Raw genomic sequence first — 26,125 nt, forward strand, 5'->3', positions numbered from 1 at the left:
CAGGCAGTGACAGCTAGTGAGGGACCCAGTCTCAGAACCAGTGGCATCTTTCAGTTCTGCAGAGGCCTAGGGGAGTCCCCAGGTCACCAGAGCAAGAGGGGCATGTCAAAGAGTCGTGGAAATGGAAGGCAGGGCCAGCCAGATATGTAACTTGTGAGGCCTAATGCAAAATGAAAATGCAGATCCCCTTGTTCAAAAGCAGGAAAAAACAGGAAGAAAGTGTTTTTCTTTCCTTTACAGTCTCTCCATCTGTCATGTTTTTTATTTATTATTAAATGTCATGCTTTCTTGGCACAGGGACACTCTCAGGGCAAGTGCAGACCCTCATAGGTGCCAGGGGCCCTGTCCTGGGACTCCATATGCAGGTGTGCCTGACCCTGCCTCTCCCCAGGCTTGTACCAGGCATCCTGCAGGTAGCAAGTGGCAAAGGTTGCTGGATGGGGAGAGGGCAGCTGAATACCTGATCTGGAAGGCAGGACCACATGCAAGCTAAGGCTCCAAGCCACCGGCACATGCTCCATTGTTCCGCCAGACTTCACTCAAACAACACAGATGCAAAGGTAACATTAAGAATTTTAAGACAGTGAACACAGAACATGAAACCCCTCACCTGGGGTTTCTGAGGGCAGGGAGGGGTGCTCGGACATAAGCTGGCTCTGATGAGAGGGGTGTGCAGACCACCAGCCCTGGTGCAGGCCACCAGCCCTGGAGCTGACCACGGTCACTCAGGCTGCTGGTGGGTCTCCCTTCTTGTCCTGGGCCTCTGGTACTGAGGACACACTATGCCCATGGCCCTCCCTGATTTGATCCCTCACAGCATTGCTGGATATTATTGCATTAACAAAGCCATCCCTCTGATTTCCTGTCCTTGAGTGACAAGGGTCAGAAATCAAATGACCTGCTCACTTGGGAACAACGCCAAGCAGGTGGTACCCTGGCAAGGGCAGGGAGCTCAGATTCCACCAGCCACCCACGCTGTTCCCAGCCCTGAAATTGGGTGCCCCTCAGCCACAGGGAGTGGACATCTGGCTGCTCTCAACTTACAAACAGAGTAAGGCTCAGGTCTAGAGTGCTTTCTTCACACCTGCCGTACACCAGAGCTCCAGCCAAGTGCTTTGTAAGTGCTTCATTAATCCTCTTGACAGCTTTGCACTGACCCTGTTTTTCATATGAGGATAACTGAGGCTCTGAGAAAGCCATAAGCCACACAGTTTAGATGCTGAGATTTGAACCCAGGCTTAGCTGACTCCAAAGCCAGTGTTCTTTGCACAATCCCAGGCATACTGGGTGGCTGGGGCCCTTGTCCCCACTCTCTGCTGTGTATGTGAGAGGACGAGACCTCAGCACTACTGCCCATTGGCTCCTTCCTCTGGACATTCACCCTTGTCCTCCTCAGGGAGTGGATGTCTGGGTCATACGAATTTCTCTCCTGCAAGACCCAGCCAGCCCTGTGGCCATTTTATGCCTAGAAAGGCCAGTGGCTGGTGGCTGGGTCAGGCAAACCTGGATTTGAGTGGCACCTCTAACTGCATGCTGCTCTCTGTGCTGTCTGGGCTTGTCACCCCATTCTCATTTGTGAAGCTGAGAGCATCAGCAGCTCTTGTCTCTGGGGTGAGCTGCACAGATCTCGGTTTCACACCAGGCCCAGAACAGGCAGTCGGCAGTCAGTGACTGCCTCGGTGAGAAATGACACAGTGTGGGTGAGGACTTGGCTTAGTGGCTGGCCTCCTGTGATGCTCAGGAGCACCTCCCCATTCTGGGTCACACTAAAGGTCACTCAGCCTAGAGCTGCCCTCCCCAGGAACGTCTCTCTTCCTTTTTTTGTCTAGTCATTCATCACCCAGCAGAGTCAGGTGCTATGCTGAGACACAGGTTCCTGCCCTCACTCACTGGTATTCTGGTTCATAAACAAGAAACAAGTTCACAGTTCCTGGCCAGGGAACATTGAGGAGAGAAAACTGGGAAACCTTCGTCTGTTTGGGGAGCTTGAATGGTGCGATGTGCCACGGCTACCCCATGGATTGGCACTCCCTCCATCCCTTTCTTCCCTTGAAGGGAAGTCCCTGAGGATTTAGTACCCTGCCTTTTGTGTAAGGTCTCAGCTCTCCCAGGGGCCCCAAGAAGGCCTTCTTGGACCTTTTTTTGCCTCAAGGTGTCTTTGAGAAATTGGTTTCCCAGCTGGAATGTGGGAGCTTTCTCAGGCTCTCTCAAGATTCAGAGCTGGCCAGGCCCTGGCCATGCCTTCCCAAACTGTTGGTAACCTTGTGGGGCAAGTCCTTAGCTCTGTTTTACAGACAGAAAAGGGAGGCTGAACAAGGCTGACTCGTTTGCTCAAGAGCACACAGTGTGATTGCACTTGAGCCAGGATTTGAATCCAGGCCCTTGGCCCCCAGAGCACAGTCTTAAAACCACTCGGCTCTAGTGTGAATAGATGTTTTTGTAATTCCAGGCAGCAAAAAAGCCACAGGTTCTACTCAAAGCAGCAGATTCTTGGTGAATACCGCTGTGTATCTAGGCCGTGCTGGGTGCTGCAGGAAGGTTCTGTGGAGAAGAATAAAGACAAGTGATGGTTTCCACATGAGTTGGGATTGCATTTACACCTGGCTTCAGGGTTGTGAGGTGGGTGGTATGGGCATCACGTTAGGGATGAGGAAGCTGAGGCCCAGAGAGGCTCCCTGGCTCTCCAAGGTCATACAGCCCCAAGTGGCCTGACCCCATGTCACTTCCTGTGTCTGCCATCAACCCTTCTGTCTCTGGACCAGCTTTAGCTTCTACCCTAATTCTGCATTTGGACAAATTGAGGCCTAAAGAATGTTTTAGCAGCTTGATACTGAACTGGGGAAAGGGTTGACCCCATTCCACAGCGAAATTGCTTTCCAAATGCCACTGATTCTCAGGGCAGGAGAAGACCAAAGAAATGACAGTGTGTGATTACGACATGTGTGTCTGTGAACGGGAGGGGCCCTGTCCACCCCTCCTGGGTGTGCCAGCCGGGGTGATAGGGTTTTATGGCATCTGGAACAGACAAGCCTTTTTAAAGGAAACTGTTCCAAAGCTGTCCCATTCCACCGTTGGCAAGCAATACTTAAACGGCAGAGAAACAGCCATGCTCCGTATTCACAAAATGGTGAGCTGGCATTTAGGCCCATTTATTTAAAGTGGGAGTTGAGGAGGCTAAAGACTTCAGCTCTGAATGGTGGCTCGCCGCTCGCTGCAGCAGGGGAGTGTAATCTTTAGGGCTTTCTTCCCATTTACAGGGTTTTTGTTGTTGTATATTTGTAAAATGAGGCTTCTGCTGGCAAAAGCAGGTTTTAGCGAGTGCAGCGGCTCTTTCAAGACCTAATAAGGCCCCAAAGGAGTGTGAGTTCTAGCAACACTTTCCTCCCCCCTCAGGCCCCCCCTACTCTGTCTTGCCTCATACACTTTGGGCATAGGGTACCATTCATCTTGCCTCCCATTAATGGAATTACCACCATCACTTCTGCAAGATGAGATGGGCCCTTTGGAACTGCCTTGGGAACAGAGGCAGGATTGGCCGCCACGCAGTTTTGCTTAGAGGGGAGGGGAAAGAAAAAAATGACACAGAGGAAACTCTTAGAAATGGATGCTTCCTTGGGTGTAAGAGGAAAAGGGCTGTGGGACCTGTTCATATCCCTCTGAGCCTTATCATGACAGGGCATGTGATGGCTCCCCAGTGATAGATGTGAGCAAGGCTTGTCACCTGTGCACGAAAGGCCTTTGAGTTCAGAGGGTAGGAAGGCAGGGACCCAGCATTTATGGGGTACTCACATATGCCTGCCACTGTTCTGACTACTTGGGGAGTGGGTCTCTTTGGCCTCATTTTTAGATGAAACAGCAAAAGCCCAGGGAGTCCAGAATTTGTTGTGAGTCACATAGCTCATAGGCAGTAGCTTTAGGGTTTGAACCTTCATCTATCCATTTTCCTGGAGAACCAGCAGCGTCCATCCCTGAGGCTCCAGGAAGTAGCAGAGTTAAGGACTTGCAGTCCAGCTGCCTGTCATCAACCTGCCGTGTCTGAGCTCTGATTCTGAGTGAAAGTGAGTTGACTGCCCCGGATCTTAGGACCAGGGTGACATCCAGTGGAATTTCATGGGCCTACGACCCTGAGAAGGAAGGAGGGAAGTAGGGAGCTGACTTTCTTGACTCATTCTGCCTTCTGTCTCGCATGCCCATTTACAGCATGACTGGCACTAATGGTCATCTCCAGGGCCAGCACTGTGATCAGTTGGTAGGGGCTACCTGGGATATCATGTTAAGAAAGCCTTGGAGACTGTGGGATTGATTAGTAATGTCTGCTGGATGTACAGAATGAGAAGCTGGGCATGAAAAGGGCCAGAACTGGGCAGCACCTGTGGCTCAAAGCGGTAGGGCGCCGGCCCCATATGCTGGAGGTGACAGGTTCAAACCTAGCCCTGGACAAAAACTACAAAAAAAAAAAAAAAGAGGGGAGGCCAGAACTAAGTACAATTCTCAACCTGAGTGCAGACCCCAGGAGCACCTGTCCTACCTTGTACTTGTTAATTGTGTGCCTCCTCATATTGTAAACTCTAGGAACGCTGGACCACATTCCCACATAGATACCAGAAGGGAGGATTGATGAAGGCTCCATGGCCACCAAAAGAGCCATCAGTTGGAATTCTTTTACAGTGAATTTTTTAAAAAATGTTTTTTGACTTCTGGGGATGCTATCTAAGTGTCTACATATGTAAACGAGGGCCTTCCCCTTCACGCCACTGATTTGCTGAGTGTCTTCAAGTAAATAACTTCACCTGTCTGAGCTTCAGTTTCCTCATCTTTCAGAAGAAGGTCATTCTTCTCATAGGACTGTGATGAGGGGTAACTGAATTCACGATGGTAATGGACCCCAGAACCCACAGGTAACAGGGTTGGCATTCATACCTATCAGCTCCAGCCACCTCCCCTCAACCTGCTGAGGCCACCTGTCATCTGTTGGGCTGAGCTGCAGGCTGTCTGGGCCTTTAATGCTTTTTGTCTCACTTTTCAAACATTGCCACCTCTGAGGAATCTCCTCTGACCTCAGGACACTGCTTAAGGCCCCGTGCTTGGAGCCCCTTCTGAGCAGGGGTCCTGAAGCAAGACTTTTCCTTATGGAAGAATTTCCCCTTTTCCCCACCTTCTTCTCTGACACAGCCTCCCAACCCCGTGAGGCCTGCTGACAGGTCAGCTCCCTGGACCAGGAGCTTCTCCAGGGCTGGAATAGGCCCACTTTCCTCTGTGGTCCCAATGTCCTTCCCAGGGCTCTGCCTAGTGAAGGCCTTGGTGACAGGAATGAGAGGGTAGCAGCAACTCTTCCCCCATTTGTTCATCAGGTCTTGTGTCCCCAGGGACAGCTGAGATGCAGAGACTTAGATGCCATGTCCAAAGCCTAGGTCTCTTTTGGGGGCAAATAGGTAAGCTGGACAGATGGCAACTGCCCTGTGTGGCAGAAATATTGTGACTCACATGCCCGTCATGCTTGTTACAGGTGGTTATTTCTTGTTACAGGTGAAACACTACAGACAGTTGTGTTTGATCTGTGCAATGTGGGTGTTTGGAAGGGTTCTGGGCAGGGTGTGTCCAGCAGAGGCTGGAGTATGGGGAGGGGGTGACTTAGGCAGGGCCCAGAGTCTGCTGTTGGCAGTTAGGGTTCATCTTCTGAGTCAGAGAGCAAAGAAATCAGGGCTGAAGTTTACAAAGAATGTTCTCCTGTGGCTTAAACTCCCCTCGGGTCAGGATGGTTTCCTGGTGGGTGTCTGGGGTGCAGGTGGGATAGGGCCCCAGTCTCAAATGTCCTCATCACTGAGTCAGGGAGGGGTACTCCTTGGAGAGTCTTTGGACTCCTTGGTCCTTGGTCCTCAATGCCTGGATTTAGGGTGAGGGTGGGATGAGGCCGAGGCCCACAGAAGCCATAGGGTCAGCCTAGGAATGAGGGGAAAATAAGAAGGCTCATGAGGCGATAATGAGTCCCTACGAAAAGGCTGTTGTGTCTAAGTGACTTAGTGTGAGCAGTGGCCGTCTGCAAGTCGCTGGAGTGTTCAGAGAGGGAAGTTTTGCCTGAGCCTGGCCCTCTGCCAGCGCCTCCTCACAGATGCCAGTCCTCCCCATAGTGTATTGTTATTAATATACTAGAAATATTCGCCATCTTTTAAAAGCAGTTCTTCCCCTTGCTGCAGTTACCACTTTTTCATCAGAGCACCCATCGGGAGTTCACATGCACTGTCATCAGCTAGTCCTCATCTGTAAACAGCTCCATTTTATAAATGAACTCATGGCTCAGAGAGAGAAAGCACTTTACCCAAGTTGCACAGGGAGGACTTGAGCCCAGATCTGTCTCCACTGGAAGCACCTGAGCTGATCCTGACAAGGATAGATAGGAGTGAGCCAGGTAGAGAGGGCCCCACCTGACACTGCAAGCAGAGGCCTGGAAGTGGGGAACAGCCATGGCAGAACACTAAGGGACTCTGCGAAGCCGACATGGTGGAGCACAGTTGTTACCTGGGATTGGGGTCAGACAGGTAAGGAGGTCTTAGGTGCTAAGCCCAGGAAGGCCTATCTCAAGTCCCTGAAGGTTGACAAGGGAGGAAGCTATGGTGAGCTAGAGGTTTTAGGAATGTGTTTCTGGGGGCAGGTGTGGAAAATGGTGGTGTTAAGGCTGGAGAGACGGGGAGGCTACAAGGAGGCCCTGGCCTTGATGCTGCTGCTGTGGACTCTCCCAGAGCCTAGCCTCTCAGTTCTCTGAGGCCCCAGTTCCACCCAGAAAGAATCTTTGGCTCTCCCCGACCCCCACCCTTCCCAGCTGGGTGTTGAGGCTGGAGGCTCCTCACCTCGACACCCTCAGCCTCTCTCACCGTGTTCTTGTGAAAAACCAGGCTGCCGCCTACCAGCTTGCTGGGGACGATGTGAGGATAAATGATAAAACATGTGAAGCTCGCAGCGCTGCTTCAGGAAGGGAAAAAAAGTGCCATAGATGTGTTATTTTCCCTAAATCTGGATTTCTGCATGTCATTTTTGTCTTCCCCGTCAGAGGAGCTGTTTTGGTTCCCAGGGATGAGTTAATGGGGGTGTATCAGCCAGGGCTGGGGCCCATTCACATCAGCTGCCACAGAATACGTTTGTTTCCCCGGATTTCCAGACTGCCTCGTTAATCTGCAAGAGCCCTGGTTCTAATGTGCCTCCTGGGGAGTGATTGTGTTGTCACTGAGATTGAATTCCAATTCTCTCTTATCGATTTATTTTTTGGTTTGGAGAAGTCAGAGGTGAAGCTGTGAGAACAAGCAGCTTTGAGTTTTAATACAGTCATGTGACACATAAATGACATTTTGGTCAACGATGATTCAAATAGGTGATATGGGTCCCATAGATTATAATATTGTATTTTTACTGTTCCATAGGTTTGGATACACAAATACTTACCAGTGTGTTACAAGGGCTCTTATTACAGTATTTGGGCCAGTAATGTGCTAAACAGGTCTGTAGCCCGGGAGCTGTGTGTGTGAGGAGGCTGTACCCCCCTGGTTTGTGTAAGTGCACTCTGATGTGACACTGACATCGCCTAAGGACACATTTCTCAGAATGTATCCTGGCTGTTAAGTGGCGCATGACTGGATGACTCTGTGGCATGTTGCGTGCCCCCAGGTGACCAGGAATGTCCCCTGCTGTGAGGGGAGCTGATAGGGTCATATTTGGTGTGGGGCAGTGTGGTGGGGTAGGCAGTGCCTTGAGGCTAAGCTGGCTATTCCCAGGTTCTGTGCAGGTGTCTTTTTCTACAGAGGTTATATTGTTCAGGAAGGTAAGTCCTAGTCCCTGCTTACTCCCTCCCAGAGCCAGGTAACATTAGGGTGATTCTGGAGGGGACTGAGTTCTGCCCACCAACAAGGGCCTCAGCCATGCCCCTGTGCCCTCACCCCTCACCTAGACATAGCACCCACTTGAGATGCAGTCAGAATATTTTAGGTTAAATGAGTAAATTGGGGTGAACTGGCTGGGGTCTTATAACCCAACCCATTTCACAGCTGGGGAGACTGAGGTTCAGAGAGGCTGAAGGTCTTGGCTAAAACACCCAGCAGAGGAGCCTCCTGGCTGGTCTTCATGCCACATCTGATTCCCTCCTCCCCTGGAAGTTCCCCTCATGTCCCGTGCCCTCACCCCACAGTGCAGGAGAGGGACCCAGCACTATTAGGCCTCCTGGGTACTTCACCCACAATCTCATTGTAGATAGGTCTTCTTCCAGTCTTTTGGATTACGTAAGCGGGGCTCAGAGAGGTGATGAAAACTTGGGCAGGGTTTCCCAGCAAATAGGTGGAGGGTCCCAGATTTAAATTCTGGCCTGGCTCCAGAGAGGACATCTGCCTGTGGGAATAGTTCTGCTGGGTGGGAGAATGGTGGCTTTGACTGCTTTTGGGGGGCTAGCCTGGGGCATGTGATCAGTGACATCGCTTTCCTGACAAATAGCAGGGAGCAGCTAGGGTAAGGCAGGGCAGGGAGCTCCCTGGAAAACCTGGGGCTAAATCAGGCCCTAAGCCAACTCAGTCTCCATATATTTGGAAATAAGATTCTCTTACCCTGTACCTACTGATTTTACCTGGTGTAACCTTGTAACCTTGGTGTAAGGCTGACCAGAAGCCTTTCACTATCTAACTACAGTGCCTCTCCTGTACGCCGGGAGACAGCAGCACCCCTTCAGCCACTGGGTGCTGATTATGTGCTAAGCAGCTTCCTGCACGATCTGATCGAATTGCCCAACTCTGTGAAGGTGGGTCCCTTATTTGTGCTACCTGATCCACTCCTGGACTGCATTTCCATCATAGCACTTACTGGCGCCTCAAATGACTGTGTCTGTTTGCTCTTATGTCTCTGTCTACTGTCTACCTTCTCCTGGCTGCTTGAAATCTCTGGGAGGTCAGGGCCTTCTCTGTCTTGTCCACTCCTGTGTACCTGGCCCTTCGGACAGTGCCGGCCTCCATGAGCCTCTCAAGAAATGCTTGATAAATGATGGCGGAGTGAATTAACCCTCGTTTTCTCAAAAAGGACATTGAGGCCCACAGAGGAGAGGTTTGTCCATTGATCATATGCTAGGTCAGGGTTCAGTCCCTGCCTATCTAGAGTCAGCAGGGGCTTCTCTCACAGACTAGCTTTGAGCCTGGGATCCCAGGTGTGCTTGTCTGCATCCCTGGAGATTCACACGGCCCAAACAAAGTTCCAGCTCGTACTTGTGGCTTTGGAACAGCTCAGAAAAAGTGTGTCCTGTGACTGCTCAAGGAATCTGGGCATTTAGCCCAGAAAAGAGTGTGTTTCCTGGCTTCATGAGAACTGGGGCCCACCCTGCCCCCAGCCTGGGCGTGCAGAATGGGAGGGAGGGGAGATGGAATCCAGCCCTGGAAGGCGACAGCGTCAGGCTTTATCATCAGAGTGAGGCTTAGGCCCACGCTGAGACTGTCCTGGCCCAAGAACTCGAGAGCATGTTCCCAGGGGCCAGAGCATCCTTGGAGATGTTGAATTGCTGGGAAAGAGATATTCCTTAAACTAACGGCCCTGGGCTGCTCTCCTGGTGCTGGGTACCTGGGGGCAGATGTGGGCTCAGAGTTCCCTGAGCAGGAGTGATGGTCATCAGACCCTCAAGGCCACGTGTTTTGAAAGTTCCTCCCGGTGCAGCAGATACCCACCCTCTCTCCCTTTGTGGCTGGGCACAGGTTTATGAAGTGACCTCAAAGATAGCAGGAGTCATTGGCCCATGGTGCCTGTACATTGTGTGTAGTTTCACAATTTGCTTTTATCACGAGGCAGGTCAGTGCTTCTCACTCCCTCTCCTGCTTTTCATTTTTATTTTATTTTTCCTTTCACCAAGGGACTATCTCATTGACTGGCCTGAGGGGTCCCCATCCTGTGGGGTGTGAGATGGTCCAGTCTTCAGAGAGGGTTAACTGGAATTACCCTCTGGTTCACTAGAACACACTGGCCAAATTTCTGAGACAGAATAAAAAACCCTTTTTTTATACTTATCGGAGAGTAGGGGAGGCCAGCCATACTTCTTCTCAGCTAGGATTGAGAAACGTCACCAACCACAGTGGCTAAAGTTCACTGTTTCCCAAATCCCAGACCCAGGCCAGGCCTGGGGCTGCATGAAGTCCCCGCCAGTCCATGGTGAAACAAGGAAACAAAAGACCTGGCCTGGCATTCACTACTTTCAATGTCAAGTGTCCTTTCTTTTATGAAAGATGGTGATAATTGATGGAAATTTTATTTTACATGCCAGAAAAAGTTGGCAACCACATGGCTATCTTCAAAATGTGGGGGAGACTTTTCTGGCCTATGAAATCTCCAGGGCTGTGCTTCTTCTGCACGCCAGAGGCAAAAGCAAGCCCAAGGGAGACTCCAGTGCCTTGAGAACCATCAAGTCATGGTCACCTGTGACCCCTGGCTCTGCCCAGGTATGGGGGTGGGGTGTATTAGTTTGCTGGGGCTCTCATAACAAATGACCATAGCTGGGGGACTTAAAATAAGAAATTCATTCTCTCCCAGTTCTGATGCCAGATGCCTGAAACCACAATGTGGCCAGTGTTGGTTCCTGTGGGAGCCCAGGAGGGAGAATCTGTCCCATACCTCTTCCTAGCTTCCTAGCTTCTGCTGGAGTCCTTGGAATTCTTTTGTCTTGTAGACACATCACTCCAGCCTCTGCCTCTGTCGCCACATGGTGTTCTTCCTTGTCTGTGTCTGTGTCCCATTTCCTTCTTATAAAGATACTAGTCATTGAATTCGAGCCAACTGCAATCTCCTGTGACCTCCACTTAACTTGATTACATTTGCAAAGACCCTGCTTGCAAAGATCCCATTCCCAGGTTCCAGGTAGACATGAATTTTGTGAGGACACTGTTCAACCCAGTGCAGGGGATGTGAGGGATGAGGAGGACAGGCTGGTGGATCCAGTGGGCCTCCAGATAACATTCAGTCCAGTGGGCCTCCAGGTACCATTCTCATCCAGTGGGCCCCCAGGTAACATTCCTGGGAAGTAAACAGATACACACAGGAGCCAAGTCTCAGGAGGACCAGGGTGGGGCTACAGGGGTAGGTTGTATCACCCCAACTGAATCGGCTCAGGGAAGAACCCGCTCTCCCTGACTCCCTGTCTTCCAGGCACGTCAAAACGCTTTAATACAGACCTGAAAGAAGAGTAGACAAGTAGACTGGTCTTCAGCACCATAGGCTTTTATTGCCACAGACCATCAGCACTGAGTCCTTTGGTGGTGTCAGCCAGCTGTGAGTGCTCAGTAAAACCTGCCAGGCCTGTCCTTGCTCCTTTGGGCTGGTAACGACATGGCAGCAGCAGCTTTCTCCTGCTTCGTGGGTAAAGGACAGCCTGTAGGGTGGGAAGGAGGAAATCTAGTCTTCTCCATTCTCCCAGGGGCCCTTATCTATCTTGCCAAAGACTCTGTGGTCAGACGTTTTAGCCCCAACACTTCCTAACAGAGGAATCTTAAACAAGGGTTCCCAGAGCCTCGCTGAGCCTCGCTTTTCCACTCCTGTGAAGTAGGAGCACCAGTTCCAGCCCTGCCCATCTCAGAGGGACTGGGGACAAGGAGGTGAGTTCGAGGTTGTGACAACCTTTTGTGAGCCCTTCCCATGCTTTGCATGGGGCCTGATGCAGTAGGTGTTTGATAAAAACTCACCGCATAAAAGAGGTTATCTTGGAACCTGGAACCTGAGATGGGGCCTCGACATGGCCTCTGGAGCAGAGGGCTGTCCTTCCCCCATCCTTGTGGACACAGCTGAGATGACTGGGTTAGGGTTGGGAGGCTGAGTGTGCACATGTCGCTCTGGGTGGAGTGAAGATGCTGCCGAGTTCCATCTCAGGCTTGATGATGCGTCTAATGGCCTGTTGGTGAAATTATCCCAGCGTTTGGTACCATGGGAGATGGTGGCATGCATAGCAGCATGGAAGGGGCCTGGGAAGCTGGATTCTGACCCTGACTCTGCACCAACCATGTGCAGGTGGTTGAGGCACCCTGTGGATTCTACTTCCTGAGTGCCCCTCCCCTCTGCAAACCCCTCCCCTCTGCAGACCCACTGCCATTTGGGCCTCTAGTGCGCAGTTCCGAGCTTGCCTGGCCCCCAGGCCTTTGCACATGCTGTGCCCTCTCCCTGTAGTGTCCTGTCCCCGTTCCTCTGCTCAGAGCTGCTTGCTATTCTGAGGTAACACTCCCACACTCCCCAGGTAGGCTGCACGGGCCTTTCCCCATGTTTCACACACTGGTGTGCAGAGCAGCAGACACACTGGTTTGGAGTTTTTGGTTTATAAGGCTGCATTCTCTGAACAAAGAGCCCCACTGAGGTTGGGACAAGGGTAGGTCCTGTGTCCTGTAGGTGTTTGTTGATTAATAATTAATCACTTCTCTGTTCCTTGGTTTCCTCATCTTTAAAATACAGGTGAACTCTTAAGGGTCTTTCCGAGGTGTCTGGTGAGACGTCAGATGAGTGAACTAAGGGTCTTCACTGCTCCCAGAATAGAAGGGAGTGGGGCAGTGATGGCAGGCAAGTTTAATGACTGTTCGATGCTGATGCCAACAGTATGAACAAATCTCAGGGGATGTTCTGGGTGTTCAACACAAAATTCCCAGCCAATGAGTTCTTGTCTACAAAGACAGGACTAAGGCAGCCTCTGTGGAGTTATTCCGACTGTGGTTGGGTTAGCCTGCATGGCCGTTTTGGCGGTACCCTTCCCCACCTGCCCTGGTGGGAATTCTCTAGTCTGTGGAGGGAAGAATAGATATGTCCAGGGACGGAGGATTGATGTGCACGGCCCCACAGAACTTTCTCTGCACTTCTGTGTCAGGTGACACTGCCTCATAGTGACGCAGACATCAGGTTCTGTTGAGATTCTTCTCCACTTTTGTGCTCTGCAGTCTGGCACCAGATTTGAAGCCCCACATCTTCTGTTTCCCAACTGTGTAAATTTACATCTCTCTTAGTCTCAGTTTCCTCATCTGCAAGATGAAGGTAGTAATGCCCACCTCTTGGGGTGAGCCAGTGGACCCAAATGTGTGGCCCTGTCTGTACCATAGAGTGGGAGCATGTAATTTTATGGCTGTTCTTAGCATGAGTATCCTTTACTCCAGAGGGGATAGCAGAGGAGAGACCAGCAGGCTGTTTGTCTATGCCAAAAAATGTCTGTTGTCTGAAGAATTCTGTTTTGGAAGACAAGCCCAGATTTTGGGTCAGAACTGTATTCCCTGGGGAATTGCATGGTTGAACATCCAGTCATATTTTAAAAGCTTGGTGACCACCCAAGCCTTTGAGCTTTCCACGTGGATGCTCCAAGGTCAGGCTTTTCGGGAATCCCTTGCACAGCTGGGCCGCTTGTCACGCCGGTAGCATCATTTCCACAGAGCAGGCTCTGTCTGGCTATGAATAGATGTTTTTTCCTCTCTTTCCTGGATGCCTGAATGGCAGTCTCCCTCCTGCTGTCCCAGAGGCTGACCTGAGTGTAAAACTCCAAAACGGACATCAGAGTGGGGTCGTCCGTTCCTGCTTGGACTTGAGGCTCTCAGCAAGGCTCAAAGAGGTGGGTCGATGGCCGCCGTGACCCGGGGAGCCTCCCGAGGATCTCCTGGGCTCTCGTTTATAAAGGCTACTGAGCGAACTGAAGAAATCCGAGTTCCCAGAAAAGGCAGCAGATCGGAGTGGCAGCTGAGATTGAGGAGGATGGTTCAGGATCTCCAAACACAGGCCTGCTGGCTGATGGCTTTCCCACCACAGATGTGAAGTCTATTAGAACAGGAGGGACACCAGACAGCAGCCAGCACCTGCTGCATCCTGGAGCGCCGTGCCACTGAGTGGTTAGGGGAGTGGGTTCTGGAGCCACATGACCTGGGTTCAAATCTTAGTTCCTCCACCTGTATTGGGCACTGTACCTTTATGCCTCAGTTTCCCCCTTCTGTAAAATGGGGACAACAGTGTACCTGTCTCACAGAGCTGTTATGATGTTTAAGTATGTTAACAGTTAAGTGCATAGAACAATGCTTGCTGCATAGTAATTAAGTAAGGGTAAATTGAGGCCAAAAGATGGCAAGGCACTCCCTCGTCTGTGGTCACTTAGCTAGTCACTGGGGCAGCCAGGGCTGAAACTCATGATTCTTAGTCTCGTGGACAGTTTCCTCCTCCCCTTTCCCCCCTCAGTCAGACTGTTTCAACCCTGCCTCTTGCAAAGGAAATCGCGTGACCCTTCAGCCCACAAGAATTCCGACTGCACAGAATGTCTGAAACCTCTGTGCGCTGGCTAGGGGCCTTGTTGCAGTTCTGTTCAGCTGTTCACCCCCCTCTGACTTTTAAAGTTCCCCAGGGTCTCTCCTTTCCCGATCATGCAAATAAAAATACTAACCTTTTGACAAAGGAGTTTGAAGACTTATGTCCCTGCTGTGTGCCCCTGAACTAACCACTACTACCCCCTCCCCCGCCCCCGCTCCTTCCCCCCCAGCTTGTTTCCCTATCTGGGAAATGAGGAAGTGTCCCTGGTTGACAGTGAGGTGATTCCACCTGCCCATCTGTGATACTGTGGGGACAAGCCAGCCAAGAGGTGGCACAGTGAACTCAGGTCACTGTTGATGATTGAAGGGGTGAGTGCTGACTAAACAAACAAGTGACACATCCTTCTAAGGAGTGAAGTGAAATCCACCAGAAATGCTGCCCCCTTCCACCCACCTCCTGGTGTCAAAAGTTACTTGAGTCATCAGAGTTGCCTGTACTTTTCTAGCTCTCTTTTTCATGGTAATGTTCCTCAGCCAGTGGCTGAGGCTTGGTAGTATCCTATCTGCAGGCCCCAGGGCATCAGACCTGAGGGTCTTGGTAGTTCCTGACTTCCACTGATCCCCTAGCAGTGAGCTTTGGAGGCCACCACCCTAGAGTGTGAATCTAGTCTATTAACACTGGGGAGGTACTGCCCCTATCTGACCCTCAGTTACCTCATCTGTGAAATGGGTACATGAGCCCTACCTGGCAAGGTGAGATGACAAGCCTAGCATAAGTATGTGAGAGCCCCACCCTGCCTGCCTCCCTTCTTCCTTCTTGCCTGGGAGGCTCTGGCTCACCCTGGATCCAGCTGGTATGCCCAAATCCTCCCTGGCCATAGGGGATAGAGGGAAACTTATCTAAGCCAGGAAGCCTAGAGACCCATTCTTGGACATCAGGGTCCAGAGGATCTAGAGTGCATCCCTGTCAGCATTTTGGTGGGCATTCCGGGCACAGAGAGCATGGACAGACTTGGAGCAGGGAGACTACCTAGCTGAGACTGGAATGCAGGAATCCTAGATTAGAGTCCTACCCAACCCCCTGGGTCTTCCTGTCCTCTGTATGAGCTCACTTTCAGGTCAGCCTGTCACCATCAGGGGCTGGCCTGGTTAGGCCTCAGAAATCAGAGATGTGAGCCATGGTGAGCTTGTAGCAGGAGGGGGCAGATCTGGGGCTAAGCCTTGAATTGCTGTCCCCTGGCACAGGCCTTAGCAAGGTATAATCACAACTGAGCACCTGTTCCCTCATCCCCAAAATAGGCATCATGCCCACTCTGCCCACCTTTCAAAATTGTCATAAGGCTCCCTAAGATGGTATAGGCAAATATACCTCTGCAGGCCATCAAGAACTGCCCTGAAGAATTTGTCCTGTCACCCAGGACAGGTACAGAGTAGGTTCTTGGTGAATGTTGAATAAATGAATGATAATAGTTATTGGTCATAAACTATTAATATTAGTGATAATATTAATAGTGGTAATAATCTACTACATCCCAAACATCAACCAAGGAAATTTCCATAGGATGCTGTTATCCTTACAACAGCCCCAGGAAATTAGGGATGGACCATTTTATAGGTAAGGAAGCTGAGGCTCAGAAAGTGAAATAACTTTGTTTCCATATGATTGGGGGTGTGTGTGTGAAATAATTTACCTCAGGTTACACAGCAAGTGGTTGAGGAAGTCAGGATTTACAACTGTGACTCTTAGTCCCCTGGGCTGCCCCTTCCTAGGCTGGTGAACACACAGGTCTAGGAGAGGGGGATTTGTATATAAACCTCTGATTTGTAGCATTTGCCAGTGTCCACAATGTAAATATTCCTTCTGTGACTGATTTCAAGCAACCAATGTGATACTATGTCACTAAATCCCCCAAAATTCAACAAGCAACCCCCACAAGCCAGTAGTTAGCAGGTCAGGGCTGCTCTGTGCCCCTCCCCTCTGGTTAACCGCTTGCATGCCAGGGAAGGCCAGAGTTAGGAGTGTGCCTGGACCGGAACTAAGCTGGTGGCTTGGGTGGGGATACCTGTGCCTCCAGCGTCCCCTAGCCCTCCCCACCAGAGGCCCTAGAGCTCTGTGGGGTCTCAGTGTCACACAGAGACTTGGTGGAATGGATGAGACTCAGCTTGGATCTGCAAGTCTGCGACTGGAATATTAAGGCCTGTCAGCCCCACCGCGTGCGATATTCCTGCCAGGCCCGGAGCAGAGCCCTGTAAACACCAGGATATAATGGACAATAAAAGTCGCTGGAAAATAGTGACTCTCCTAGGACCACTGTCATCCCTGCCACAAGCTGGCTGCTGGAACTACATGCCCTGTGATCATGAGACAGGAGCGTCATGTAAATATATAGGGTCTCTCATCAGCAGATGGCCAAGATTTATTTTATTGAGACAATGGGGGGAGGGGACCAGCTCAGGTTCATTGCCCTGGTAACTTTGTGAAATGCTTTGCCATCACTTCCCAGCTTCTGGGAGGATGAAGCCCCAGAACTGGTGTGGCCTCTCTCATCCTCCTGACAGTGAGATCTCCTAGAAGCCCTGGACACTTCCTGTCACCTCCATAGGCCTAAGGTGTTGGTTGTCAACGAATCTGGGGTCCCCTAGAAAGGGGGTTGCCAAAAATATTTGGTGCAGAGATGCCACTGTTGAATGAATGCTGGTTGTTTATGATGACAGTGATCATGATAGTAGTAGGAGCCACATTGATTAAGCTCTTGTGTCTACCTGGGCCCTGATAGTAAATACCTCACTTGGGCTTCACAGCAGCCCCACAGTAGGGGTTTCGTGATCTCTAGTTTATGGAAGGAATTGCGAGGAGATAACTGTGGAAGGGAGCCATGCTGCCATGGCTGCACAGAGGCGGCACAGGATTTGAATTGGAGGCTCTCAGACTCCAGCCTGTGCAGACCTGCCTCTCCACCACCTCCCTGCCCAGTCAGATGTGCCCTCTCCCTGAAATCCCTTGGAGTGCCCTAGATTGGAATCAGAGGCCTCTTCTGTGGTTCTGCAACACAGTTGATCACTTTGATCGGCGCCCCACACCCCAGTTCTTCTTTTGCTGAGGGCAGGAGGCTCTATACACACTTCAGAGGTATCTAGACCAGGGCTCAGGCCTGTATTTCCATCTATGCTCTCTCAGCCTTCTAGCAGGTCCCGTGACCTCTCTGATCCTCAGTGTCCTCATCTGTCAAATGGATACACGTGTCTGCCTGACAGCATTGCTTTGTGAGCATACAAGCTGTTGATATCCCTGAAGGATATGGCCTCACACCTGACACTTAGGGATGCTCTGTGTGCTGCACCCCCATATGCAGTACCATCTCTGTGGTTAGTGTCTGGAAACTCAGGAGGCACCTTGCCCAGTGCTCAGGGACTCAACAAGTGTTCCAAGGTCAGAGACCAGACACCCTTAGCTGTTCCAGACCCAGGACATCCTGTATTCTTGTGCCCAGAAATGAGCACGTAATTAGATACATGATCTTTGAGCCCAGGGTCAGAATATCCCAGTGAGCCACAAACCCTCTCAGCCTTATAAAAAACATCACACAAGAAGGACCCTACAAGACTATGGAGTCTGACCTGCCTGAGGTTGCAGGTGAGGAAACTGAGGCCCAGAAACAGGCTGCAACTTTTTTAAGACTGTGCCAACCTATGAGAGTGCAGGCATGTGAGTTCTGGGCCACAGCGCCACACATGCCACCACTCACAGCCAAAATTGCTTGCAGGTGGTTAAGAGTGACCACATACTTTGCAAGCCTAACTCTGGGCTTCAGCAAGGATCCTGGTGAGGAGCATGACACAAGAAGGTGCAGAGGCTGTCACAGGTGGGCCCAGAGGCTATGATTATGCACTTGCCCCAGAATACTATGGAAGTACTGGGACTGGATGAAGAAGACACTGTGGCCTGGGTGCACCAAACCCCACTCTGCCACATGGAGATTATGCTTGGGCTCCTGGTGATGCTCAGGAGGCCCCAGTCTGGCCTGTTGCCCACTAACAGGGCTGTAGAAGACACAGGTCTGTGGCCACCACCTCCTTGAGGGGTACTGCACACACCGGAGTCTGAGCCAGGAATTCAGCCCGGAGGGCTTGGGAACAGCTGGCTCAGGCCCAGCTGTGTCTGACAAGGGGACCGGCACCTGGCATTTGCCTGGCAGTTTGGGCCCAGTCAGTGGAGAAGGTGCACAGCAGGTGGCCAAGCCCAGTGCCAGGATCTCACTCAGCATGTCCTCTGGGGCTCAGCTGCCATATGCCGCTGTCAGTCCCAGCAGTGGTGGGACTGTAGATGGAGTGTGGGGGTGCTTTGCCCAGAGGGGGCTCTCATTCTGAAGGAGGCAGGCACTGGACATGGAGAGCCCTTCTTGAGGACTGAGGGCTGCGGCTAGCCTGTGGCATCCCCACTTCCTCCCACAAATGGGGAGGTTTGTCCAGCCTCCATGCTGTGATCCCGCCACATCCTCTGCAGAAATTTCCTTGGCCTCTGGCCCACACCTTCTCCCTCTTTCTGGGCCCCCTTAGAGTCCACCTGTTGTCAAAAGCTGCCTGACCTGGCCTTGCCGGGAGCAGGAGCCATCAGTCCTTCTAGGGCATTGTCCTGCTCAGTTTTGGCCTGTATATGTCAGTTCCATGCCTCTCTCCTGGTGACTCTGTAAGAGCAAAAGCATTGAGTCATCTTGGGGTCCCCAGCTGTCAGTCCAGGCCTGAATAGAGAGGGTGGCTAAAGGGATGTGTGGAAGGAAGAGAAGGCAGAAACACTTGGGAATCTTCAGTTCTCTCATTTTGGAGGGCACAGAGCATGAATAATAATAACCAGACAGTGCCTCCATCAGCTGGGTGTCTGTCGTGTCCCAGTGCTAAGCACTTTTGACTCATGCAATGCCTTGTAACTCTCCCTTGCCAGCAGCATTGATAGCATTCTTATCTCTGTTCTACCTGTGAGAACACAGGCACTTGCCAGAACTTGAACCCAGAACTGCTCCCTGCCAAGGCTCTCATCTCTCATGGGCAACCAACAGTTTTGGCCCAGCTTACAAAGGAGGGAAAAGAAACGGTTAAGCTTTTAAAAGTACAGCAAGAATTTTTATGTTTATTAGCGTTGGCTGGGCCCCAGTGAGGATGGGTGGGGTGGAGCTCAGGGATAGGTGTCTGCCATCTAGGTATGCACCTGGGGGACTGATAGAGCCTGGAGGAAGGGGTAGGGTGGCAAATCCTGAATCTTCAGCTAAGAAAGACGGTGCTGCCACTTGCTATCAGTGCCCTGGGCTGTCACTTGCCCTTCTGCCTCAGTTTCCTGATAGGTGAGATGGAAGAATAGGACTGGGGCGGTCCCAGAGTGGACTCTGATTGTGTTCCAAGTTGCTTTTGGTTCCAAGACTGTCACTTGGCCGCTGCCATCAGATTCCACACCCTGGTGAGCACTGAGCTCCATGGCGGCTATGACAAGTTCCATTCGCCGTGGAGGTGGCAGCCGGAGCTATTTTTGGAGCAGCGTGTGGTGGGGGAGTTTCCTTTTGGCGGTGTCTGGGGACTGGAGTCTTGGGAAGGGGAAGTCCCTTACGGAGACAGAGGCTCTTCTTCCTTCACCCGCCCTGGCACAGAGAAGCCACGCGGCTCCCCGGGGCCCCAGCAGCTCACATCAGCTCACGTCCACCCTCCAGCCGGAGCAGAGCAAACCTTCCCTGGAGCTTCACAGGAGCCACTTCAGAAGGTACCAGCCTTTCCCTGCCTCCTGCTGTGGGGAATCCATTGCCCTTTCCTGCTGCCTGAAGCTGGCGGCTTAGCCCTGAGGGGTGTGCCCAGCAAGTGACAGGGAGCCCAAGAGACTTTAGGGCCTGGGCTCCAAGGACTTGGACCTGCCTGCACTTCTGCCACCACTGCTGGCTTGACCACCTGCTGGTGGGAGCTCCACATGTGGCCAGTGCTATCAGCCTGACAGGATCTTTGGTGCCACCCGGGGCAAGGGCAGCTGCCCAGAGCAGTTTCACATTGAGTCATCCCTAGGCTTCTCCTGAAGTTACAAGGGAAGCAGAAAAAGCAATTCTTTCTCTCGGTGGATTTGGCTGTCCCCTCCTGCAGGAAGGAGAGGAAATTAGGGGCATCAGTGGCTCAATAACTTGTCCCGTGTAGAGGCCACTAGGTGGGATTAAGGATGCTCCCCTGGGACCCAGGGCAAACTTTTTACAAACACTGAAACCGTTGGAGCCCTGGGGGCTGCTGCTCCTGGCTTTCTCCTTTCCCTCTTCTCTAGCAGGGTAGTAGCCATGGCGTGAGACAGGATGTGGGAGCAGAGGGGTTTCTGCTCTGAAATCCATCCCTTCCCTTAAGCCTCAGGCTCCCCCTAGCACTCCTAGGGATGAACTGGCCAGGGGTGCCAGGCTTCTCCCTCAAGTTTTTCCACCAGTTACCCAACCTTTCGTCTGCCGCCTGTTGGGGCCATGGAGGTCTCTGGTTTGGTCTCTGTCTTCAAGGAAATTTCCATGATAAGGGAGAGGAAGACATGATTAGGCAGAGACAGCACAGGAGACCTGGCCAGGCAGTCCAGGAAGGCTGCCTGGAGGAGATCCCCAGAGTGGGCACTAAGGGAGGAGAGAAGTTTGCTGGGAGGCACTTCATTCCAGGCAGGAAGAGCAGAGCCTGCCAAGGCCTTAAGGAGCGAGCAAGTTCATGTTCCAGGAGCGCCGGGGTTGTCGGGACGGTGGGTCGGCTAGTGAGTTTGAGGTTCCTCATAGAATGAAATCCCACCTGCCCCTGGCTCTGCGGTGATCTCCAAGGATCACTCCTATCAAATGATGTTAAAACCCAACCTTCAGGGTGAGTTGGCTCTGGGTTCAAATATAGGTCATGCCATTTACCAGCTGCACACACTTGGCAAGTCACTTCCCTGTGCCTCAATGTGGACATGCTAGCAGGGATACACTCAGCAGGTCTCAGCTGCATCTTGGAGGGGGCTGGGACCAGGTCCTAGAGCCAAGGGCCTTCAGGCACAGAAACTGAATGCCTTGCTGTTCCTGTACCTGAGAGAAAAGATGATTATAGCGCCTACATGTTTTTCCTCCAGAATTGGGTTTTATTATCCAAAAAGGAAGAAGTGAAAGGTGATAGGATTTTCCCCAGTTTTAAAAAAGGCCCCAAGAACCCTGCAGTGTGTGGTCTGATCTGTGACCACAGGAATTCTAAGTGCTAGGTCAGAGGTGTTTTGGGGTTTCAAGAGGGTGGTGGGGGCTCCCTTCACTGAGAGTCATTCACCCAACTCTCACTGGGTGCCCACATCATGCCAGGCCCTGGGTGAGGCACTGGAAGTTTAGAGATGCTAAGATTAGTCCCCGCTGTTAAAGGGCAGTAGGGGAGGCAGATGCAATGACACATGACAAAGGTAGCAATTTGTGTACTGAGCAGCCAATTTCAGGGAGAAAGCTGTGTGGATGCCATCACATGGGAGGATGGGGCCATGGTACCACTTGCTTGCTCACTCTGTACCCACAGAGTCCTCCCAGCCACCCTCTTTATGGATGAGGACATCTAGGCTCAGGAAGGGGACGGGACTTCCCCAGGGTCTCATAAGAAGTGCTGACCCTGAGCAGGGCCCAGGGACCTGGTCCTAATGGATGAGTGAGACTGGGGGTTTTCCAGGCCAAGGCCAGAAAGTGGAAAGGCCCCAAAGGACCGGGGTGTTGTATCATTAAAGAATAGAGGCCTTTAGTGCAGCTGCAGTGCAGGGGTCCCAGGGCAGGGGGAAATGGGGCCAGATGCAGGAGGGTGGGCTGGTGCTAGCTGGGCCCAGGTTAGACTTGCTCAGGCATGTGGACCTTTTGCAGTGGAGCTTGGGTGGGCATCCGTGGGTGTTAGGACAGCCTTTCCATGGTGTGGGCTAGGGGCTGAGTCTGAGGTGGCATGAGGGTTGGGGGAGCAGGTGGGAGATGACTCAAGGACCTCATGGTGGGGAGGGGCCAAGGCCAGCACAGGACAGACTTATTTGGAGGTGGAGTCAGCACTGTGTAAAGCCAGGTGTGGGCCCCAAGGGAGGGCCAGGTGCCAGGGTTGAGGTTAGGAGTGGGGTGTAGGACACTATGAGCACGATTTGCTGCCTGGTCTGGGGCAGACAGAGGGCACCCCTATCACTGAGATGTGGATCTGGGGAAGGACAGCCCAAAGCTCCAATTCAGGCAAGTGAGTCTGCGTTGCCTGTGGCTGTGTGTGGGGGGTGTTCCAGAGAGAGATCAGGCTAGAGGGAAAGATGGGGTGGTGTGGTGAGGAGAGCTAAGCTGGGAGGGAGGGAACTGGGTAGAGGTGCCAGGAATGCAAACTGAGTGGACAGCCACTGGCTGGGGGTCACTGCATGGTCCTGAACCAGTAGCCCCCAGGTCCTGCAGGTCCACATGGGGGTAGCCCTGCTGCCCTGAGAAAGGGCAGTTAGGAAGCTCCCTGCACCCTCCTTCCAGGCAGGAGTTGCTGGAGTCTAGGCACTTTAGACAAGCCCAGCTTCTGCTGTATCTGGGCAGAATGTATGGCTCGGCTGGGGGAGTTAAGGGGAGTGTGAAGGACATAGGACCCGCCTGGAAACCAGACACCATCTGCGGCTTATCCCTTTAGTTCTGCAAGCCACCCCGTCTCTGGCCTGAGATATGGCCGCTTCTTGTCAAGTGATGACTGGGTATCTGCTTATCCTGAAACCAGATAGGGGCGGGCGCCAGGGCTGGGGAAGGGCACAGTAGCCAGAGCCAAAGCTCTAAGCTAGGGCTCGTTCGTTCATTCATTTATTCATCCCTCTTCCAAGGCAGTGCAGACCAAGGCTGACTTGGTTCAAGTGTCAATTCTGTCTGCTCCCTGTTGTATGATCTTGAACCCATTGCTTAACCTGTCTGAGCTTTCCTTTCCTCCTCCGCAAATTACAGTGGCCCCTCCCTGGGTGTCTGTAAGATGAAACAAGGTTCCTGAAGCACTTGGCATGCGCCCGGCACCTCCATGGTGCATGCTTTGTTGGTGGTGGGCTGTTGTTTCCATCCTGCCCACCTCCCAGTCCATGTGGAGAGGGCATTCTTTACTGTCTCAGGCTTTGAGCTGGGACACTTCAGTCAGCTGAGTATCTTTGAGAAACAGTTTCAGTGGCAACTTTCTCTACCATGTGGACTTAACTTTGGCAAGTTTCTTCTTGGAGCATCAGTTTCCTTATCTGTGAAATGAGCTTTCTGTCAGGTTTCTTGGGATATATCAAATCACCAGTAGATATTGGCTGATGCTACAACTGGTGGTTGCAGGCTCTATGAGCTATCATGTGTCCTAGTGGGCCCTCAGGTCCCCAACTCTGTCAGGGTGTGCTGGGCAGTGGCTAGCCGGTGGTGCTGTGCTGCTCCAGGCTGGCTGAAGGCCCCAGACAGTGGGCATCCATCCTAGGCTCTGCCACCAGGAGCTAGCCAGACAGGTGGAAATAGCTCCTGGTACTGGCACTGGTGTGAGGTTGTTCACTTGGGGAGAGGAAAGACCGTGTGAGTGTGAGTGTGAAGTCATGGGAGTGACTTCCTACTTTAGGGAAACAGCTGGTGAAGCTGCTCACTCAGCTGGAGGGACCCAGAGGGGACTTTTCTCAGACTGGGATGGGGCACAGGTCTGCCTGAGTGACTCTGCCACAGCGCTCTGTGTGGTTTTCCCTGGCTAGGCAGCAGCTGTCAACCTGGGGCAGCATGGACCATTGCCACCTCTACCCGCTGCCTCAGTGGACAAAATGAAATTGCCTACACACAAAGCCTGGGGACATCAGAAGATCCTGGGCCACACATGTGCACATGCACACTCAAGTGTAGAAGGCAGCGGCCAGGATACACACTGCAGTCCCACTCCAGGGTTTTGGAACAAGGCAAGACATAAAATACAGTGCACGAATGCACCTCCGTGAGACCCCAGCACACACGGACCTGATATGCTTAGGCACCCAAACGTGGTCCAACCTGGCCAGAACCTTGCTGGAGTCTTGGGTCATTGGATGGACCACAGTGAGCCAACTAGCCTCCATGCGGTGTGACGTTTGGTAGGAGGAATGCCCCCTGGATGAAGTTTCTAGAAATTGTAAGTCAATGGCCAGGTAATAGTCTTGGTCAGAAGGCCCGCTTGAAACCTCAGAGCTCAGCCCAGGGCAGCAGCTGGTCCCTTTCAGGGAGTTCCTGAGTTCCTGGGTTAAACCCAAGCCCATGCCTCCCTTGTGTCATGCCCCACATTAAAAAGGCCCTGTCCAAGGCTAAGGCAGGGAGGAGCGTGTCAGAGGGCTTTGTAAAAGTAGCCACAGTTCACATAAAGCCCAAAGAAGCCATGCAGTGTGGCATACTGTCCAGCAGCCCCAGCTGTGTGGCTCATCAGCTACATGCCCCAGTCCTCTCTGAGCTCAGTTCCTATGTCTGTCACATGGAGATAGTCACTCTGCCACAGCACAGTGAGGGTGAGCACAAAGGACTCTCACAGCAGCTGAGGCCTCAGATGGCCCTCCCCATGTGCCCTGCTCTATTCTAAGGAGTTTATATCTATTAACATTTCATCCTCTCATTGACCCTGGGAGGAAGATCTTAGCAAAAGCCCCATTTTCCAGCTGAGGAAACTGAGACGCTGTGTGGTCAGGTGAAACAGGGCCAGGGTCTGGACCCAGGCAGCCCAGCTCCCCAGCCAGCTTTCCTTAACCCTAGGTGCCAGGTGGGCACATGACACGGGACAGCTTATTGCTGCTGTTCACACCAAAGTTGAGAACCCAGGCTGGAAAATGCAGGGCTCTTGCTTGATGCAGAAGAAAGGCCCTTTTTGAGGTTGTGTTCAGTGTGGCCTGTGGCTCTGGGTCTTGCATTCCACAGATTTTTGGCCCCTGACTTGGTCTTGGCAGCCACTGCCTCATTGTTCTGCAACTTGGCAGGAGCTTCAGAATCCTGGGGACAGGCAGCTCCCCGTGTTACCCAGAGGTGCCCGCACGCATGTGCTGAAGGTCTTTTCCTTGCTGCCTACCTTGCATCCCTCCAACTCCCCCTTTTCTTTGGTCTTTCTGCATCTGAACCCTTTAAGCAGTAGTTTCTAATAGGAATTTTTAGAGTAAGGGGCTTGAGTTTCTGTTGAGGTGTGGAAAAACAGAATGCTGAAATCTAATACCCCTGCAGAGCCCCGAAAGGCAGAGGATTCCTTGGAAGCAGGAAGGACTTTGGAGTTATAGGTCTAGGTTTGAAGCCCCATTCTGAAGCTTATCAGCTAAATGGTGTTGAGCCTTCCTTTTCTGAGCCTCAGTTTCCCCATCTGTAAAATGGGTCTACCAACAGCCCTGATGATGAATGGGAAAGACCTGGCCTACTGAAAGTACTTGGAGAACCTTTATTTGCTTCCTTTTTCCCTCCTTCCCTTTTGGAGTGGCCCTCTCTGGCACCTGGTGGGCAGGGACTTGTAGAGTCTTCCTTGGCTGCTGTTTTCCAGGAACCAGAGCCCCTCCTCCTCTCTGGGAAGCATGGCACAGCAGGTTCTGGACAAAACAGTTAGTAGGTACAATAATTTACTAAAGCCTTATAGGTTCGGCAGAAAAGTTGGTAGAGATAGGACAGTGGTGCTGCATCAGCTTGGTGTGGTCTGGAGGTCAAAGTCCTGGGAGCTCTTACCGGGTGTGTGGTCCCTGGGATCATCCCTGCAAATCAGCACAGGCCCTGTTCTTGAGTGGAGAGAGGGCTTGTTTTGTATGGAGCCCTAAAAGGGGCATAGCACGGGAGTTTGGGCAAAGATGCCATCACAGGGCTGAGTCCTGGCTCCACTCTCTATGGTTCATAGGACCTAATCTCTTAACCTTCTCATTCCTCAGTTTTCTCATCTGTAAAATG

The 26,125-nt window shown here is 52.0% G+C and overlaps 1 protein-coding gene across 7 annotated transcripts in view; it reads left to right on the forward strand.

Moving 5' to 3' along the window:
* The first annotated feature begins 257 nt into the window (after window positions 1–257).
* The window catches only part of NEK6 (NIMA related kinase 6), a 73,944-nt gene continuing 48,076 nt past the window's right edge, over window positions 258–26,125 (forward strand). The window contains exons 1-3 of one of the 7 annotated variants that reach the window (XM_023510525.1): window positions 258–1,117; window positions 8,665–8,773; window positions 11,152–11,597. The gene's annotated coding sequence lies outside the window, so the exon portion shown is untranslated. Of the gene's footprint in view, window positions 1,118–2,994; window positions 3,128–8,664; window positions 8,774–10,652; window positions 11,598–19,741; window positions 20,005–26,125 lie in introns of those variants that run through there. The other 6 variants (XM_023510527.1, XM_023510526.1, XM_023510529.1 and 3 more) reach the window with 6 other exon arrangements.

Source organism: Otolemur garnettii, unplaced genomic scaffold (genome assembly GCF_000181295.1).
Source record: "Otolemur garnettii isolate 467f Iridium unplaced genomic scaffold, OtoGar3 scaffold00014, whole genome shotgun sequence".
NCBI classification, from domain to species: domain Eukaryota; kingdom Metazoa; phylum Chordata; class Mammalia; order Primates; family Galagidae; genus Otolemur; species Otolemur garnettii.